This window comes from Mesoplodon mirus (genome assembly GCF_964341445.2).
Source record: "Mesoplodon mirus genome assembly, chromosome: 6".
NCBI lineage: Eukaryota > Metazoa > Chordata > Mammalia > Artiodactyla > Ziphiidae > Mesoplodon > Mesoplodon mirus.
In genome coordinates this window covers 130,897,288-130,916,889 of record NC_138982.1, presented here as the reverse complement: position 1 = coordinate 130,916,889, position 19,602 = coordinate 130,897,288, and the positions used below count along the sequence as shown (strand labels likewise).

Below are 19,602 nucleotides of genomic sequence, written 5' to 3'. Positions count from 1 at the left end.
GGGCCTTGAATAGTCCAATTGCAAGTTCTCCTCCCCACTCTTCTCCTATTGATATTGACCTTTAGTCAAACAACTCTTCTTATCAAGGGGACAAGGCATATTTCCTGCTTAATCCTGAGTAAAGATGGTGTTCTCTACCAGCCCACATAGTAATTCAAACAAGCCAATCACATCCTCCTGTGGTAACCAGGGGCACCTCACCCTCTTGATACTACAAAACCTGCCTCCCACAGACCTTGGTTGCTCACTCTGTGCCCAAGTGCAACCCTTGTGTGTCTCTGTGCAATGTCTTTAGCTCCCAGGCTATGAGTATCTGTGACTAATGCTACTGTCAGTCTTATCTGTCCTGTGTTGTGTGTCAGGGTTCAGCCATCACTATAGTTGGAGGGTAGGGATCTCTCCTTCATCAATAGGTAAATAGGGGATGATTACAACATCAATTTAGAGAGTTGAATAAGAGCAGAGCAGGGGAAGGGAAAATAATATATCTAAGGGCAAACAGACCAAGGTCCAACAGAAATGGTGAGTGAGACTCATGGGTTGAAAGAATGCTCTAGGTAGAAGAAAATTCATGTGTGAATATTAAAACCAAAGGGCAGAGTCTAGCTTCTTCAAGAGATTGAAAGTTTTTTCAAAATGACTGGAATATATGGAGAGTACAAGATCATGATTGCTTAGAGATAAGCTGGACAGGTAAGATGTAGCAGTGAAAGCCAAGTTTAGGAATTTGGACTTTATCTTAAAAGCAATGGGAATGATTGAAGAGGGTGTTATGTGATCAGGGTCGTGTTTAAAAGAATCTTTATAGCTTTAACAAAGAGTGAAGAATGTTTAGAATAGAGATTGGTAGCTAGTAAAGCAATCTGGGTATAAATATGGCGTCTTTTCCAAGAGTACGAATAGTAGAGATGGAAATAAATGGGCTTAATTTAGGAAATATTGAGAAATTAGGATTTAGTGGGTTTGGTGATGAATTGGATGTGGGTAGAGTTGCCAGATTTAGCAAATAAAAATACAGGATGTTCACTTCCATTTGATTTTCAGATAAACAACAAATAAGTTTTTTAGTGTATGTTCCAAGCAATAGTTGGATAACATACAAATTATTAATTGTTTAATTGAAATTCAAATGTATCTGGGTGATTTGTATTTACTTGCCAACCCTAAATGTGTGGTTGAGGAAGAAGGAGGAGTTAGATGACTCCCAGGTTTTTGAAGTATAAAGTTGTTAGAGGAGTGAAACAAGGATTTTCTATTTACTCAGAATATGAATGCTTATTACAAATCAAACATTCCACAAAGAAAACCCACTGCAAAAACACATCTTTATGAAGGTGATTTTACATTTTGATCTTCTTCATAAAACATGGTATATTTTGAATTTTTTTCCTTGGGATGAAAGGAAGAACTGTCAGGAATAGAATAAAATAAAAGATGGGAGGATAAAGTAGCAGTATATTGTGAAAGGGAGTTCTGTTTAGGGGAAGGTGAGTAGGGTCTGAGGTGAGAAGACCCTGATCTTGGATTGTTTTGATGTCAGGTGACTATAGTTATGCTTGTTTCTGCTTTTCATTGTGATTTTATGTGAGTTTTACTTTATATTAAGGGAGGTTGTTCTACTCAAAAAAGTAGTAGGGTTTATTAACTTTCAACGGCAAATAAGTGAGATTCTGGTTATTAAATCTCATCATCTAAAGGTAATGAATCACAGAGATTAATTTGGGATGAATCATAAACCAAAAAGTAAAAGCTAAACCTATAGAACTTCTCAAAGAAAACATAGTGGATACCTCACAATCACAGGATAGAGAAAGATTTCTTAAATAAGATGTGGAAGGAAAAAAACATAAGAGAGGAAAATTGTAAGTCAGATTTTAGAAAAATTAAAATTTTGTTTATCAAAGACATTGTTATGAAATTGAAAGGACAATCCATAGATTGGGCAAAATATTCAAAGTACATATATCTGACAAAGGACTTGTATTAAAAATATTCTTAAAACTCCTAAATCTCAATAGTAAAAGACAAACCTAATATAAAATAGACAAAAAACAGAAAGACATTTCACAAGAGAAGATACATGAACAGCCAATAAACTCATGGAAAGATAATCAACTTCGTTAGTGTTCGGGGAAATGTATTTTCCTGAAGTCTACAATGAGATAGCACTTAACACCCACTTGAATGGCTAAAATTAAAAAGACTGACGTTACTGTTGGCGAGGATGTGGAAAAATTGGAACTCAAACATGCTGGTGGGAGAATAAAATGGTACAACCTCTTTGGACAATGGTTTGGCAGTTTCTTATAAAACTAAACAAATATCTATCAGAAATTCCTCTCCTACGCATTTATACAAGAGAGATAAAACATACACCCACAAGTAAATTTATATAAGAAAATTTATGGATGTTTTATTCATGCTAAACCCAAACAGAAAAAAATCCAAATAACCATCAACCAGTGAATAAACAAGTTGTGCCATGATCATAAAATGCAGTAACACTCAGTGAAAAAAGAAACAAGCTACTGATACACAGAACAACATGGGTGCATTTCACAACTTTAAGTTGAGTGAAAGAAGCCGGGTGCAAAAGAGAACATACCGTATGGCTCCTTTTATGTGACTTTATATGATGTTACAGAAATCTAAACAATGGTTGTGCAGAGGTGGTATGGAGTGGGATAGGCTGGAAAAGGGCAGTTATGTGGGTGTACACGTTGGCCAAAGTTAATTGAACTCTACAGTTAAAAGCTGGGCATTTTCCTCCATGTAAATTATGCCACAATTAAAAAGATAATAGAAAACTAGACAGTGATAAAACTCTTTCTTGTTTTTGAGTAGAATAAATTACACAGATGTTTTTTCCTGCCACATAAGATGAAAATGCAAAGGCAACACAAGTCATCATTGGAGAGAAAGTTAAGAGGCTCAGGTTTGCACGCTAGATTCTCTTGATATCATCCAAATTTCTTAAACTCACCATCCTCTCTGAGACAATATGGATAAAATTACATATGTAAAAGATCTTAGTAGAAATCCAAGTGGTAAGTACATATCGGGAAATATCAGTCTTTTTTCTTTTTCTCATATGTGTTACTGTCCTGAGTGGTGACTGATGAATATGTTGAAGAGTTTGTTCAAATCAGTTCACATAGGGTTGGTCTCATGCACACAGAATCAATCAACAATATTTAAAAAGAGAGAAAGTCTTGAGAGAAGATTTATATATTTTTAAAGAGCATGTTTGCAAATTATATGACATTGTTTTCAAATATTTTGCTTGTTTAATCACTGGGAAGACTTTTTTAAAAAGAGCTACTCAAATTTATTTCTTTTTAAGAACTACTTTGAAACATATTTTCCTCTAGAAAATATTTTTCCCAAGAATGAATCTCTGTCCTGTGTCTTATGGAACACACTTTGAAGACACTATTAGTAATTTAAAATACTCACAGATTCTCAAGTAATGCTGAGATGACAAATCAGCTTATTAACGTAACTGACATGAAATAAAAAGTACAAGCTTTGTAGCATGCAAGTTAAAACTAATGAACTCATGAAATTATGATCATATTATTTACAGGTTAAACATTCAATTCAAACATCTCTCACATCTGTAGTGAGAATTTTCAAGAGGTATAAAAGGGAAATATTGTCTTATGGAGATTCCAGTAGCATGCTGTTTCTTTAAGAGAGTTAACAAATTTCTTCCTCTCAGTAAATTTAAGACTTATGAAATAAACACTCTACTGAATGAGGAATAAGGGATATACTATTTCAATTTAAAATGTTATACCTTTTCCCTTTTAATAAACAATCAAAAAATGAAGAGAGAATATATTTTGTTTCTTTCTTTAACAGGTTTATAAATGATACCTGATTTGAACATGGGTGAAAAATAAGTAAATGAATACTGCTCCTGTATACACTTCTATTTTAAAGCCTATATTCTTACTATTTAATACAATTTTCTAACACAAGAGACATAGTCTATGTCAAAACAGGAGTGCAGAGTCAAATGTGCTTATGAGAACACAAGCCTCCTGGAAATTAAAAAGAAATGTTGAGGATGGCTTTGAACTTCCACAGTGCATAGAATGCCTCATATTAACTAAACTTCAAGAGACTGGAATACTCCAACTAACTGCTGATTTATAGTTATTTTATTTTTACAATTCGCCACCTTTCTGAGTTTACTATTTTCCAACTGGGGCTTCTAGATATAAAATTATATCACCTGTAATAATTGTAGTGGGGTTTTCTTCCCCTTTAATATTTTCACATTTCATTTATTTTTATAACTGTATTTCATTGACTGGTACTTACAGGAAAATAATTATGGAAAAATGGGCAGCTTGCCTGTGATGGATTTTAATAGAAATGCTTTTAAATTTCACCATTAGACCTGATTTTTGCTTATTTTATTTATATATACATAAATGTGTATAATTTTCTACATTAAATTAATAGTCATCTATTCTTATTCTAAGTTAAAAAAAAACAGTCAGGAATAGAAGCTAACTTTTACAAATTAAGTTTTGGGTACCTATTGGGAAACCATATGATTTTTCTCCTTTGACTTATAAATGTGATGAATTATACCTATAAAATTTTACTGTATGATTTTATTTGCAAATATTTTATTTAGTACTTTAAAATCTATACTCATTAGTGACATTTGTCTGCAAACTTTTGTGATACTTAAAATTTTGTTATTACTAATATGATTATACATAATGATTTTTTTTGTAAGATAAGGGATAGTTTGAACAACAAAATACTATATATTAAACATTTGAAAAAATTCACCTCTGAAACCATCTAAGCCTTTGGAAGGTAGTCTTTGAAACCATTTCAATTAATTCTATGATTATAGTATTAATTGTCATTGAATTCATTAACACATTTTATTCAACAGAGATATTGAATTGTTTATTAGTTGAACTTTTTTTCACAAAGTATTTAAGATGGCTAATGGAAACATTAAAAATAGGAATTTGATCTTAAATTGCATGATATATGCTGCAATTCAATTTTATTAATGAAAAAGCTACAGTTCTATTATATTCCATATTTATGTTGAGTGGAACAACACCTTGTGTGTGATATAAAATAAAAATAACTGGTTAATGTAGTATGTTGAGAATTTGTTTCTGCCTGAAACTTGAGTCATAGGTTCTTTTGAAATAAGGGAGTATGTTTTACTCATATAGGAATATATATTTTATTATCTGTATCTATACAGTGTTGTGGCATATAATGAGTGTTCAATAAATATTTGCTCCTTTAAAAAAAATGAATAAATCAGCCAATATAGACACACCTTTTTTTTTTTTTTTTTAGGATTGGCAGAGCCGTGCTGAGGACCATGGCACACGGACTCCTACTGGCACCATCCCAGCCCTGGGAGCTATAGCATGGTCAGAGCAAGTGTTTCTGTTCCTTTTTCTCTTAGAAACTGCAAAATACATCAGGCTAGCAGCTGGTGCTGGATTTTCTCTCATATATCCTATTGGAGGTTAATCATTAGGGAGAGGAAGAAATACGTTGTTTTGTTAGGATTCGTAGGAACAAAAAGAAGGTTAAACGATGCGATAAAATGTTAAGATTTGCATTTGGAAAGAAAATATGTTATATATTAGTTGTTAGATGTAGGCTTAATGAAAAATATTAGCCAAGGAGGTGAAACACAATATCCTGTTTAGACTGTTTGCTTTCAATTATCATAATAAAGTTACCATTTATTATGCTTATGTAACAATTAAAACTCATTTACTCTAACAACAATAATAAGTAGTTGCTAGTTGCTTTTCATTTTTATCTCACTTATTACACATACCAATTCTATGAGCGAGGCAATCTTTTAATCCCCAGCTTACAGAGAAGTAAACTGAGGCTCAGAGGGAATGCATTCATAAGTTATGTGTGGAGTAAGTGGGAAGCCAGGCTGTAAATTCACACTTGTCTGGCTTCAAAACCATGCTCTAAAACACTAGACAACATCATCTAACCATTTCACTTTAAGTTATAAAAATGTTTTAAAATGTTCTCTCTGGGTCTCTTTTATATCACCCCTGTTCCTTCACCATATTTCATCACTTCCTGAGAAATCAAGTGGACATACACTACTGCAGCAAGCTGACTCTAATATTCCAGTCTCTTCAGCTTTTATCACCCTATATGTTTCAGCTTGCATATTTACATAACCATCAGAACCAAAGTTTGTTCATATGACATAAAGAGCTATGTTTTTTTTTTCTTGAATAATCAATCACCAATAATAGTCTGGATGCTTTTTACAACTAATTTTTGCATATGGAAAACATTTTAACAACCTGATATATCATACAGAGAAATTATATGAAAACTATCAGCATGTTCAAAATAAAGGTTACATGAAAGGCATTTCAGTTATTTGATAAAACTGTCATAAATTTATACTGCCGTCATCTCCTTTTGCAAATTTCTGAAGCAGTAAATGATCTTCTCCAACCTGTTAGTTTAGTTTCAGTTTTGGAATAGTAACTATTTCTCTTGTTTACGTTCAGAGACGTTTTAAGCTAGCAACCTTCCCAAGAATTGAGTGCATAAAAAGGTCACATTGACCCTGACTTATCTGAACATTTCCAAGTTTTCTGGCTCACCCAACAGGGCTCTAGATAACCCAGTGGCTACACAGCACAAAAAAGGTCACTGCCAAAGACATGTCTTGCAACATTAGGGCGGGTTTGCATTTTTTTTTTTTTTTAGTGAGTTTCTCTCCATATGAGATGAAGCAATTTTCATTTCTTCCAGATTAAAATTTCATTTCCTATAGAAGCTATCTTCTTTAGCTAACTCACCCTAAATGCATGCATTTTGGGATAAAAATATTGAAACCTATGAGGACTATTATAGATCAAGCAAAGGATAAATAGGGTGCATTAATAAAATAGAATAATAAATATTGATTTATATTAAATATAATAGTATATAAAAATTATGTATCATAATTATAAAATATTACATTTATACATAAAATACATAATTGCAAAATATATCATATATTATATAATATGTGTTAATTATGTATTATAATAATATAAATACTAGTAAATATAATAATAAAAATAAAAATAGAAAGAAAGCAAGGTAAGAAAGTTTGATGGCCCAAGTAGTGCTTGAGCTCAGAAGAGTACTTTGCATGGTAGAATGACTGTAAGGTGGAAGGGACACTCTCATACAACCTTTCTTATGCAATATTTTGCTGACCCTGATGATACTAATTCAATTACTCTATTTTAAAAATACATTGTAAATCAAATATACTTCAGTAAAAAAAATTTTTTTAAACATATTAAAAATAAATTAAAATATAAAAAATACAGAAAAACACAAAAAATAAGTAAAAATCACTTTAATTCTACTACATTTAGCCCCATGAATTTATAAAAAGAAAGACATGAAAATATATCTTCTATCTCTCCAGTTCTGCCTACTGAAATAGACACTGTTTCTCGTTTGTTTTTAGTAGTTTCTAACAATGCATCTTGAAGTGGCCGCCACCTCATCACCAAAAGCTCTGGCTTTCCCATGACCTACACCAGTCTATCAAGAAGTACAGCCTGAGCCATAAATGGGGATCAGGAACAGTGCTCTGCTATCTATTCGAGTCAATGCTTCCCTGTCACATGTGAGGGAGTTCTGCACACAACCACTTTTTAACTGCTTGGCATCAGGGCTGCCTCTTAGACCTGGACCTACTCCTTGCTTCTGCTTCTTTCTAGAATCAGGTGCCCAAACAGCCTGATGCTTGCTCATTTCTGCTTGGGAGGGCCTCTAGTTCTTCCCCTGGCTTCAGTGTGAGATGCAGTTCCGTAAACCCCTACTTCTTAGATGCCTTCAGTGAAACACACAGATCCCTTCTGCTCCAGAATTTTATTGCAATTTACTGGGAGGTGTACAGGATGTTGTTATACACTACTGGGTGCTCCCTTTAGCACTGAAGACACTCATTCTTCCTGCTGCAAAGAATGTTACCCGCTGACAGCTCACAACTGAGTCCGTCTTCAGGAATTGTCCTCTGCCAAAGAAAACAACTTTGCCCACAGTTATGGTTATGCACCTTAAGTGTGGAACAGCCCACCTTCAATGACTGGTTGATGAGAAGGTGCAAAGAAGATGGCCCCCTTTGCCCATCATTAAAGGGCCAACCAACTTTAGAGCTCCCTGAGGCATCACTGATAGCCTCTATTGCAACCACATCACAGTTCAACTTCTCCCTCTGCTCAGTCCTGCTGCCTCCTCCCACCTCCCTTATAGGTGTTCCTGAGGACTGTCCTTAATTAACCACCTGCCTACATATCCTTGTCTAGTTTGTTTCCTGGGCAACCTGACCTATGGCATGAGGGTAAAAAGAATAACATTAAAAGTTGCACAGGTTTTAAGATTATGGTCCCAGGTCTTTAATTTCTGACTCCTGAAATTGAAAATCGTTACTCTGATAGGATTCTGCCCTCCTCTATAAAGTGGAAACAATAAAAGAGCTATATGAAATCTATTTTCTAGGAAGATTATCTAAAGGTAATCTGAATAATAGTTTTCCTTTCCCTGTGTTGGGTGACAAGTTCTCTAGGACCCTGTTTTACCCAAGAATTGTCACTTCTCAGATTTACTTATTATCCCATCTGACTAGTAAATTGTCATGGAACAATAGATTTATGTATATGATAACAGTGGGGAGGCTGACCAGTAAGTTGTAGTTCCTGGACAGCACAACCAACATACATACTAGCTGGTTGTGAATTTACTTGTAAAATGTGAGTGTGATCCAAGTCCCATATTAAGCAAGCCCTGGAATTTATAAGACTGAAAATTCCTTGAGGGTAGGGCCAATTTTGATGGTAGGTACTCAACCTACATATGCTTTATTCCTGAATTAATATTCCTCTTCTACATGGAAGTAATAGTCAAATACAACCTGTAATATATTGATGAATATGTTAACTGATGAAGCATACAAACAATAAGGGGATATTTCTTTCATTCCTTAGCATAGAATTAATTTGACATTAGGGATATTCTGAATATCAATAATATTCCTTAGGATTTGCTGTATATATAATCATGTCTGAATACATTTTTATTTCCTTCTTTCCAATCTTTATGACCTTACTCAATTTTTACAACCTTATTTCATTGGTTAGAACCTCTGGAATGATACTAAATAAAAATGGTGAATGTCAACATCCTTAATCTTGAAAAAGTGTTCAATATTTCACTGTTAAGTACTATGTTAGCAGTAGGTTTTCCATAGATGTCTATTATAATACTGAGTTAGTCCTCCTGCACTTTTAGTTTACTGAGATTTTTTTCATGAGTTTTTGTTGAATTTCTCAACTTATTTGGCATGCATTGAATATATGCACATGATTTTTCTCCTCTATTCCGTTAATCAATTACATTGATTGATTTACAGTTGTAAAGTCAGTCTTGAATACTTGGTCATGATGTATTATCACTTTACGTATTGCTGGATTTGACTTATTAATATTTTGATAAGAATATTTACATGTATATTCATTAGGGATTTTGTTTCTTGTAATGTCCTCCTTAGGTTTTAGTATTAAGGCTGTGTTGATCTCATAACATCAATTGAAAAGTATTCCTTCATCCTTTATATTCTAAAAGGGTTTATTCAAGACTGGTATAAATGTTTGATGGAATTCATCAGTGAAACCATCTTGGTCTGAAGCTTTCTTTGTAGCTTTGTGGGAAGGTTTCAAATTATGACTTCAATTTCTTTAGTGCTATTCAGATTTTTCTCTTACTTTGCATCAGTTTTTTGAGTTGTGTTTTTTTTCAAGGAATTTGTCTATTTATCTCAGTTGTCAAATTTACTGAATTATTTTCTACATAAATGTCTTCAAAATATTTCCTTAATAACCATTTGATGTAAGATCTGTAGTTATGTCCCCACATTCATTTCTAACGTTGGTAATTGGTTACTGGTGTTTCCTTCCTTCCTCCTTCCCTTCTTCACTTCTTTCCTTTCTACCTTCCTTTCTTTTTAAAAATTAGTCATTTTAGGTGTTTATACACTTTGTTAATCATTTCAAGTCCAACACTTGGGCTTTGATTTTCTCTGTTGTCTTTTTCCTGTTTTCATAATATTAATAAATTTTATTGTATGCCCACCATGTGCATCATGCATTTTATAACATTTATCTGTAATTCTCAAAATAATATTGCAGGGAAAATATTACTACTCTTAGTTTAAATGTGTGTAATATAAGACACAAAGAGGTTAATTTTGTGTGTGTGTGTGTGTGTGTGTATCGTATAAGTATATTTGAATTTAGAACTATATGATCTCAAAGATGATGTCTTTTACTACATTATAGTGCCTCATGGCAAAGTTGTAGAGTGTTTGAATATATGAATTATGATTCTAAGTCCAATTCTTGCCTCAGCACTAATCAACACCACTAAACTTATCAGCATCAATACATTAGGGATGCCTACTTTGCATAGCAATACGATAAAACTTATAACCACTTTTGATGAGGTAGTCAAACCAGCATACATAATAATCACATCTAGAAACAACATATTGGTGTCTTATAATTTGCAGACAGGCAATCTTATCAAGGATATAAACAGCAAAATTCCTGGAGGAACCAATCACAGAATGGGAGTATTACCTTTAATTTCTCCATCCAGTTACTCTCACTGAAGCACAGTATTCTCTCCCTCTGCTTTCCTCCCTCTAGAAGATCAAGTTTTTGGAGTTTGCTCTAATGAGATATTTCCTATTGGATTCAGACCTCAGTGATGGTCTAGGAAGATGCCAGGAGAAAAGATTCAACCACATTTGATGGATTGCAAAAAAGACCCCAAGTCTTTATCACTTAGAGACTAGTGGACCATGTTAGGAGCCCCTAGGTGCTTTAACCTCTACCTTCAAGGAATATGTGTGTTAGGGTGAAATGTGTATCAATAAAAATATTTGGTCTGCAGGATTACATGATTTTATTTTGGAGAATCATCTGATAAGTTGGAGTAATCCTATAGTATATATAAGTAATTTGAAAGGCTACCTCAAATCAGTTTTCTGTTTATTACATCAAAGTCAGTGGAGTAAATGAAAAAAAAATGATTTACTTTAGGTCTTAGACCTCTGCAGTACTGGTAAAAGAAAATAAAAATGACTACCAGGATGACCATATTTTTTCTTTGAATGTTTCATCTGCTCACAAAGTTGCATGTGTTCATGAAGTCGTCTGACTGCCCAGATTCCTTCCCTTTACTACTTGTAGTAAGAAGCATCCAATCCTGAACTTTTAGTGACTTTCTCTTTCTCTGCTTCCTTTTTTCTAATGAAATGTATTTATCTGTTTTCCCATTCATGTGAGTTCGAAGATGAGAGAAGGTAATCAGATAAGCAAATTCACTTTATTGATGACCAATAAAGTCTTCATATAAGTCATTGATACACTTACCCAAATAAGAGAAAAGGTAATAATAAAAATATCATAGGGCTTCCCTGGTGGCGCAGTGGTTGAGAGTCCACCTGCCGATGCAGGGGACACGGGTTCGTGCCCCAGTCTGGGAAGATCCCACATGCCGCGGAGCAACTGGGCCCATGAGCTATGGCCGCTGAGCCTGCGCATCCGGAGCCTGTGCTCCACAACGGGAGAGGCCACAACAGTGAGAGGCCCACGTACCACAAAAAAAAAAATAAAAAAAAATCATAAACCCTAGATGGTGGCTAATTCTGCCAATACATGAGTCTGTATATAAATTGTACAGAATGTTCAAACCAGGCTAATAAAATTTGAATTAGTCTCCTGTTAATTGGACTTCCTCATCTGTGAAATTAACACAATGATAATATCTCTCTCTTAAGGTTTGCCATGGTGATAAAAATGAGAAGAAAAAGTTTTCAGTTTTGTGCTTGTGCCATATTAAATACTCTACAGAATATTAGCTACATAATAATTATTATTTCTAGAAATTTAGCAGCTTAAGAATATGTAGATTTAAAAGGATCAGAGTTTAATCTTTTTGTGAACACCTTACTTAGGAGAAAAATGTATTTCTAAAATTAAATTTGTACAGCAGTAGTTTTTCCATCCATTCCTTTTGCAATTAGTACTGCCCCTTTGGACAATGCATAATATTTACACATTTCAAGAGTACTTTATAGCATTGATTGGTCGTATTTCATTAATAAGCGTATAGGTTTACCAAAAAAAATCCCTCTGACTTGAGAAAACATGAAGGCAAGGTCATAAAGATGAGCAGGGACCAGCCATTAATCAAATAATAGTGATAGTTGGGAAAGGGGGAGCCAGATGAGGGGGAGCGATGGATTCTATAAGGCAGACTAAAACATTTCCAAATACTGAGTAATCCACCCTTCAGTTCTCTCAAATGGCACATACTAATTTTTATAAATGACATGTTTATAAATGCCTTTATTACAAAATAAAAATTTCTAGACTATCATCATGAAGGGACAAAACACACAAGGAATTAATAAGGTCCCAAATCTACATGAGACAGCCAGACACATAATCATATTAAGACGATACAACGTGGCCAACATTCTATTACAGTCTGGAGAAAGAAGTTAAACTTTGCTTGGGGGCCTTGGCAAGGACCGTAAAAAGGCAGTGACATTGCATAAGGATTGCAAAGCATAAGTAGGAGTCACTGAGTAAGAAATTAGGGGTTCTGGGGAAATAATCCTTTACGTAATTGCCCTACATCTTATCCTATGATATAGTGGTAAGTGTTTCATGAATATTTTCTTACTTGAACTGTATAACCACCATATAGAAGGATATTCTATATCTCTATTTTACAGGTCTTGAAATTGATGGTCATAAATAACAAATGCTCAAGTTTACACAGTTAGTTGAGGCAGCTGTCCTCCAAATCCAGGACTGTATGACTTCATATTTTTTTCATTTCAAAATACTACCCTGAGGACATTCCAGGAAAAGATCATCGAGTGGCAAAGTTATGGCATTTTGGGACAGAATGGTAAGTTGGAGAAAATGTAAGCCAGTGTCATCAGTGTGTAGCTTTGGGAAAGGGAAAATGTGCTATAAGGAAATAAAGTTGAAGTATTGTCTCGTATTCCATTCTCTTTAAGGCTTATCCTGTAATTTCAATATTTATATTCACTCACATCTACTCACTTATACAGCTATCACCATTACTTCTCTGATCGGCATATACATGTCATCACATCAAACTAAAAACCCATGTTTCTAGGTTTATTCTATCTCTATTTTCTTTCACTTTCAGTATTATCTCCATCCTTATGAAAATAAAAATATACAAGCATAGATCCAATATTTAGACCAAAAGAGTAGACATTCTGTTCCCCCAAGCCCCAGACTCTATCTTATTATCTTGAACTTAAGAAAGAACTTTAAATGAACCAACTGTAACTGACCTATAACTATTCATGTGTTTTCCGAGGTAACTTTTTAAAAAATATGATTTACACTTCTGTTGGAAAGCACTCTGGCCAAAATAAATTAAAGGCCAAACTTTCTAGTTCAAAATTCACAAGGGTTTAAGTTTGCAGTGGTGTTTCATTTCAAATAAAGGTGGTTTGGCCAGCTCTAGTCCTATTCTAGGCTGGTCATCAGAAGTCCCATGACATCGTTTTTGATATAATTAGAAGTGTTAAGCCTAGAGTTTTGGCCAAATTCCAGGTTAGGTCATTGTGTTCTGCCTCTTAAATCTTCTCTGTGGCCTCTTAAATCCTCTCTTTGGATTGTTGGGAAGCTACAAATGAGGTATCTCCTCACTCTGCTCAGAATGGCCATCATCAAAAAGTCTACGAATAGGGACTTCCCTGGTGGTCCAGTGGTTAAGACTTCATCTTCCAATGCAAAGGGTGTGGATTCAATCCCTGGTTGGGGAATATCCCATATGCCTAGCAGCCAAAAAAACCAAAACATAAAACAGAAGAAATATTGTAACAAATTCAATAAAGACTAAAAATTGTCTACATTAAAACAAATCTTTAAAAAGTCTATAAATTATAAATGCTGGAGAGGGTGCAGAGAAAAAGGAACCACCCTACACTGTTTGTGGGAATATAACTTGGGGCAGCCACTTTGGAGAACAGTATGAAGGTTCTTTAAAAAAACTAAAACTAGAGCTACCATATGATCCAGAAATCCCACTCCTGGGCATATATACAGAGGAAACTATAATTCAAAAAGATATATGCACCCAATGTTCATTGCAGCACTATTTACAATAGACAAGACATGAAGGCAATCTAAATGTCCATTGACAGATGAGTGGATAAAGATGAGTGGATAAAGAATATGTGAGGTATATATATATATATATATATATATATACACACACACACACACACACACACACATACACACACATATACATACATACGCAATGGAATATTACTAAGCCATAAAAAGAATGAAATAATGTCATTTGCAGCAACATGGATGGACCTAGAGATTATCATACTAAGTGAAGTAAGCCAGACCAAGACAAATATCATATGATATCGCTTATACATGGAATCTAAAAAAAAAAAAAAAAGATACAAATGAACTTATTTCCAAAACAGAAAGAGACTCACAGACATAGAAAACAAACTTTTTACCCAAAGAGGAAAGGAGGGGGGAAGGATAAAATAGGAGGTTGGGATTAACATATACATACTACTATATATAAAATAATCAACAAGGGTCTACTGTATAGCACAGGGAACTATACTCAGTATTTTATAATAACCTATAAGGGAAAAGAATCTGAAAAAGAATATATATATATAACTGAATCACTATGCTGTACACCTGAAACTAACACGACACTGTAAATCAACTATACTTCCATTTAAAAAAAATAGTCAGTTGACACACATGCTTATGTATGGTAGTAAGATACAAGTCAGTAGGTTAGTAGGTTTGGGAGATTCCTACAAAATTCTTTTACTGTAATAACTGAGGAGTCTTTATATTCTAGCAATCTATTGCTATGTTACTAATACCCCAAAACTTGGTAACTTAAAACAATGACAGCATTTATTTTACTTATGTTTCTGCAATCTAGATGGGGCTTGTGGAGACAAATGTTTCTGTTCCACTTGTCATTAACTGGACCAGCCCAAAGGCTTGGGATGAGAATCATGGTATATCTTGATCATTTGCATGTCTGACAGATGATGCTGGCTGTCAGCTGGGACTATTGCTGGGGCTATGGTCAGAACACCTATATACGAGCTTTCCATTTGGCCATTTGGCTTCCTCATAGCTTGGCAGTTAGGTTGTGAGTACCTGAAGAGAGAGTCAAGTTGAGGCTGAATCACCTTTTTCTAACTTATCCTTGGAAATTATGTAAATGCCACTTCAGCAATGTTCTATTCCCTTGGAATGAGTCACCTTGTACAGTTCATATTCAAGGGGAAGGGAATTAGATGCTATTTTTTTGAAAAGAGACATGTCAAAAAGTTTGTGGACATATTTTACAACACTGTAGTTATCTTTTTGTCTTCATTTAAAATGAGGAAATGGAGCATCAGAAAGTGCTAGACTTGAGATTACATCCTAGGTTATCTGACCCCGACATTAATATTTTTCTCCATGCTAAATGTATTAATGAATTTTTAAAGTGCACTTTTTATGATAAAGAACTTGTACTATTTTGTCTAAATCAGGTACTGGCAAATCATGGTCAGTGGCTAAATCTAACACATCATCTGTGTTTATAAGTAAAGTTTTACTTTGACACAGCCATATTCTTTCATTTATGTGTTGCCAATGGCTACTTTTGTTCAACAATGGGGGCTGAATAGTTGTGACAAAGACCTTATGGGCTACAAATCTAAATTATTTACTAACTGGCCCTTTATAGAGAGCATTTACCACACTCTGCTTTAAATTGTCTATTTTTGTACACATCGTTTATCAGCTTGAGGAGATGGACCACGAGCTTAATGCTAAAACTGAACAATGGTGCCCTAGGCTGGTGGAACCCTAAAACTTCTGACCTTTTGTCCCAGGGGCCAAAGTGTTTGGAGTGTTGGACTATGTATTCAAAGCTGTGTACAATGACAAAGCTTTCTATAAAAACTACCCTTGTTATGTCCATCAGGGTTTAATCAGAGAAGTAGACCTAATAGGGATTTCCTACAGAGATTTGACCTTATGCAATTTTGGGAGCTGGTTCACAGTAAATGAGAGATTCTTTCTTCTGTATCTGATACTGCAACCTGAAGTCATCAAAGCAGGCATTCAAGAAGGGAAGCATGGACAAGCTGTAACCTCTGATGATGAGGTAGAACCTTTGAGGACAAACTGGAGCCAATGAGATGAGTGGACACATGAAGATGGAATGGGACCCTCATCAGTCTCCTAATACCTCTAAGCCTCCTACTTTGATAACGAGTGTGTCCTGGAGAAGAATCTGGCAATTTGTGATTCAACTGGCCCAGAAGTCAAAGATGCAGTGCTGAAGAGCAGTCTACAGTAGGGACAGGAGATTATGCAGGCTCGAATGCTGAATGCTGTCACCATGATTAGTTACCAGGTAGAACATGGGTATGTAGCTACAGCATCTCATGTCCAGTTACAACAACTACAAAGCAAAAAAATATGGTTGCTACTTCACTTCTGTCTTTTAAATTTTATGCAAGTTGCCTCTTGTCACCTACTCTCACAAGAAGAGAAGAAAACCTGGGATACGGAGATCCAGTTCACTTGACAAAATACACAACCACCATATCATGAAAATATAACTTCACAAAGTGTGTTCCAGGGCTCCCTGGAAGAACGTTTCACAGACATCTCAGAGTCTACACATCCTTACCAAACTGACCCTCATTTTCTATGTTCCACTCTTGGTGATGACACCACAACAACACAGACGTCCAAGCCAGAAACCTGCTAAACTTTGTAGATTTCCTCCTCCTTTCCAGCCAATCTGGCTCAAGTGCCCATTCTACCCCATAAATATATATCTAAATCTTTTACCTTTTTGCACTGCCATTACCTTAGTCCAGGCATCAGCATTCACTATGAGATTATTGCAATGACTTGATGGGAGAGGGTCTCTCAGTTGCTAATCTTAAACTCCTTAAATCATCTTCCTGACTGTTACATGAATAGGATTTCTAAAACTCAGTGACCTCCCACTAAGTTGAAAGTCATTTCACGTCTCCTCGTATTATTGAGGATAAAGTCTCAACTCAGCATGGCATACAAAATCATTCATAATTTGAACAAACTCCTCTTTCACTACTCTCCCACATTAAGATGATGCCCTGGCCCAAACACATTTGTAAGGCAAACAACATTCCACATTATTTCACATGTCCATAGCTTAGTTATGCTATTTCATCTCTCTTCTCCACACTTCCTGATCAATGCCAATAGTTCCTTCTCCAGGATATCTCATATTCATTCTTTTTTTTTTTTTTTTTGCGGTACGCAGGCCTCTCAGCATTGTGGCCTCTCCCGCTGTGGAGCACAGGCTCCAGAAGCACAGGCTCAGTGTCCATGGCTCACGGGCCTAGCCGCTCTGCAGCATGTGGGATCCTCCCGGACTGGGGCATGAACCCACGTCCCCTGCATCAGCAGGTGGACTCTCAACCAGGATGTCACCAGGGAAGCCCCCTAGCAAACTTTTAATGGGAGGCTCAGTATCCTGTTCTATCCACTTCGTTGGATAGAATACAAACTCCCCAACGAAGGGCAGCAATTCTCTTCTCTTAGCTGGTCTTAGAATAAATGCAGGGGAGTGAGCAAATGAAGGTACTTGAAGTCTGAGCTGAGAAAGCACAAAAGATTGTCATTCCTTGTGCTAGCAATTCTTTTTTTTTCATTTGCCACGTGTTCTTAAAGCACAGAGAAATGTCCTTCTTGCCTCTGTCATATTTTATTTAGTTCAGGGATTTGATTTAATTTATAGATACTAAACCTTATGAACAATTTTTTAATCCATCCTACCCATGTCTAAAATATTTACCCAATATTGTGCATATTAGTTTGCTAGGGCTACCATAACAAAGTATACTGTGTACTAGGTAGCTTTAAGAACAGAAATTTATTGCTTCACAGGCCTGGAAGCAAGAAGTCCGAGATCAAAGTGTCAGCAAGGTTGCTTCTCTCTGAGGGCTCTGAGGAAGAAAATGTTCTATTCTCACTCCTAGATTCTTGGAGTTTATTGGCAATCTTTGGTGTTCCTTTGCTTATAGACACATAACTCAATCTCTGTATGCATGTATGGTTCCCCTTTTTATAAGGGCTCCAAATGTATTGGATTAGACGACCACCTTACTCCAGGATGACCTTAGTTTAATCAATTACATCTCCAAACAAGGTTACATTCTGAGGCACTGCGGGCCAGTATTCCAACATGTGGGTTCTTGGGGGACACAATTCAACCTACAACAGTATAGGTTGTAAAAAAGTGATTTATTTTTCCATTGACCTTTTATATACAACACTGGAGAAGAATGTACAAGACACTCAGATGCATTAGTAACCACAATGGAAAGATGAAAAATCATCTTGAAAATGATGATTGTTAACAAAATATTCATTTAGAAGATGAGCAATCAAAAATGATATTTCTGTTAGAAGTAATTTTCTGTGAAATTTTAACCATTTTCTCTACCACTAGACTTTCCCATTTACTATCAGTGTGTCAATGTTATTTCAAAACTAGTCAACTTGTATAAATCCAAGTTCTCATTTTCCTTCATTTAACTTTTCTATATTTCCCTTTTCAATCATTAATCACTATTGTTGATGACAAAGTTTCAAACATGCAGAGTTTAATTGACTTGACAAAATGGATGAATTATGAACCAATTTGTGTTTAATTTTCTAGCTGTTGTTTTCCAACCAATCAGTTCAGTCAGTTCACCTTACATAAATAACAGGGAATAACAATTAGTAAATCATTGAAATTCAGTTTATAATTCTGAGAAGTGAGCATATGTTGGCTTAATGGACATTGAGACTCTGGCAACTCTAGGCTTACAGCCCCTAGCCTTTTCTCCTCTAAAAACTTTTCTTCATTTCACATCAGTAATTAATTTATGTTATCACACCTTGGAAATTCTAAGTGGAACTGGGTCTTTCCTGAAATTGAAAGCTGGAATTTTCCTATTTTAACATTTGGGTCCTTTATTTTATCATTCCAATTTTCTCACTCCCTTCTTTCTTGTTCTTCAACTCTTACCATAATTGTCAGTTTCTTGGATCTACTGTATTCTCCAGATCTAACATCCTTCTTTTGGTTTCATTTTTCTTTCCTGCCATTCATGGAATTTATGGTAAATCTGTCACTACATCTCAACAATTTTCAACCCTGGCTTCTTAGTAGAACTGGAGAAAAATCTGTACCTTACAAGGCTTTTTTGTTCACTATAAAAGGTCACTAGAAGGCAAACATAGCTTAAATTCTAGACAATCGTCATTGTTCTACAAATGCTTTACTGACATTATAAATGGTTGCTGTGGTGATTTGTAACACCTGTTCACAATATTTTCTATGTCAAAATACTTGTAGCCATGATCTATAATGGATGACTTTGGGGCCTCAGTTGCAGTTGAG

The 19,602-nt window shown here is 35.1% G+C and overlaps 1 long non-coding RNA gene across 2 annotated transcripts in view; it reads left to right on the top strand.

The window, feature by feature from the left end:
* Positions 1 to 607: 607 nt before the first annotated feature.
* Positions 608 to 19,602, top strand: part of LOC309806421 — a 59,834-nt gene continuing 40,839 nt past the window's right edge. Inside the window, exons 1-3 of one of the 2 annotated variants that reach the window (XR_014294386.1) lie at positions 608 to 693; positions 5,347 to 5,423; positions 12,854 to 13,032. This is a non-coding gene — a long non-coding RNA (uncharacterized lncRNA). The remainder of the gene's footprint in view (positions 694 to 5,346; positions 5,424 to 12,853; positions 13,033 to 19,602) is intronic. The other variant, XR_014294385.1, reaches the window with a different exon arrangement.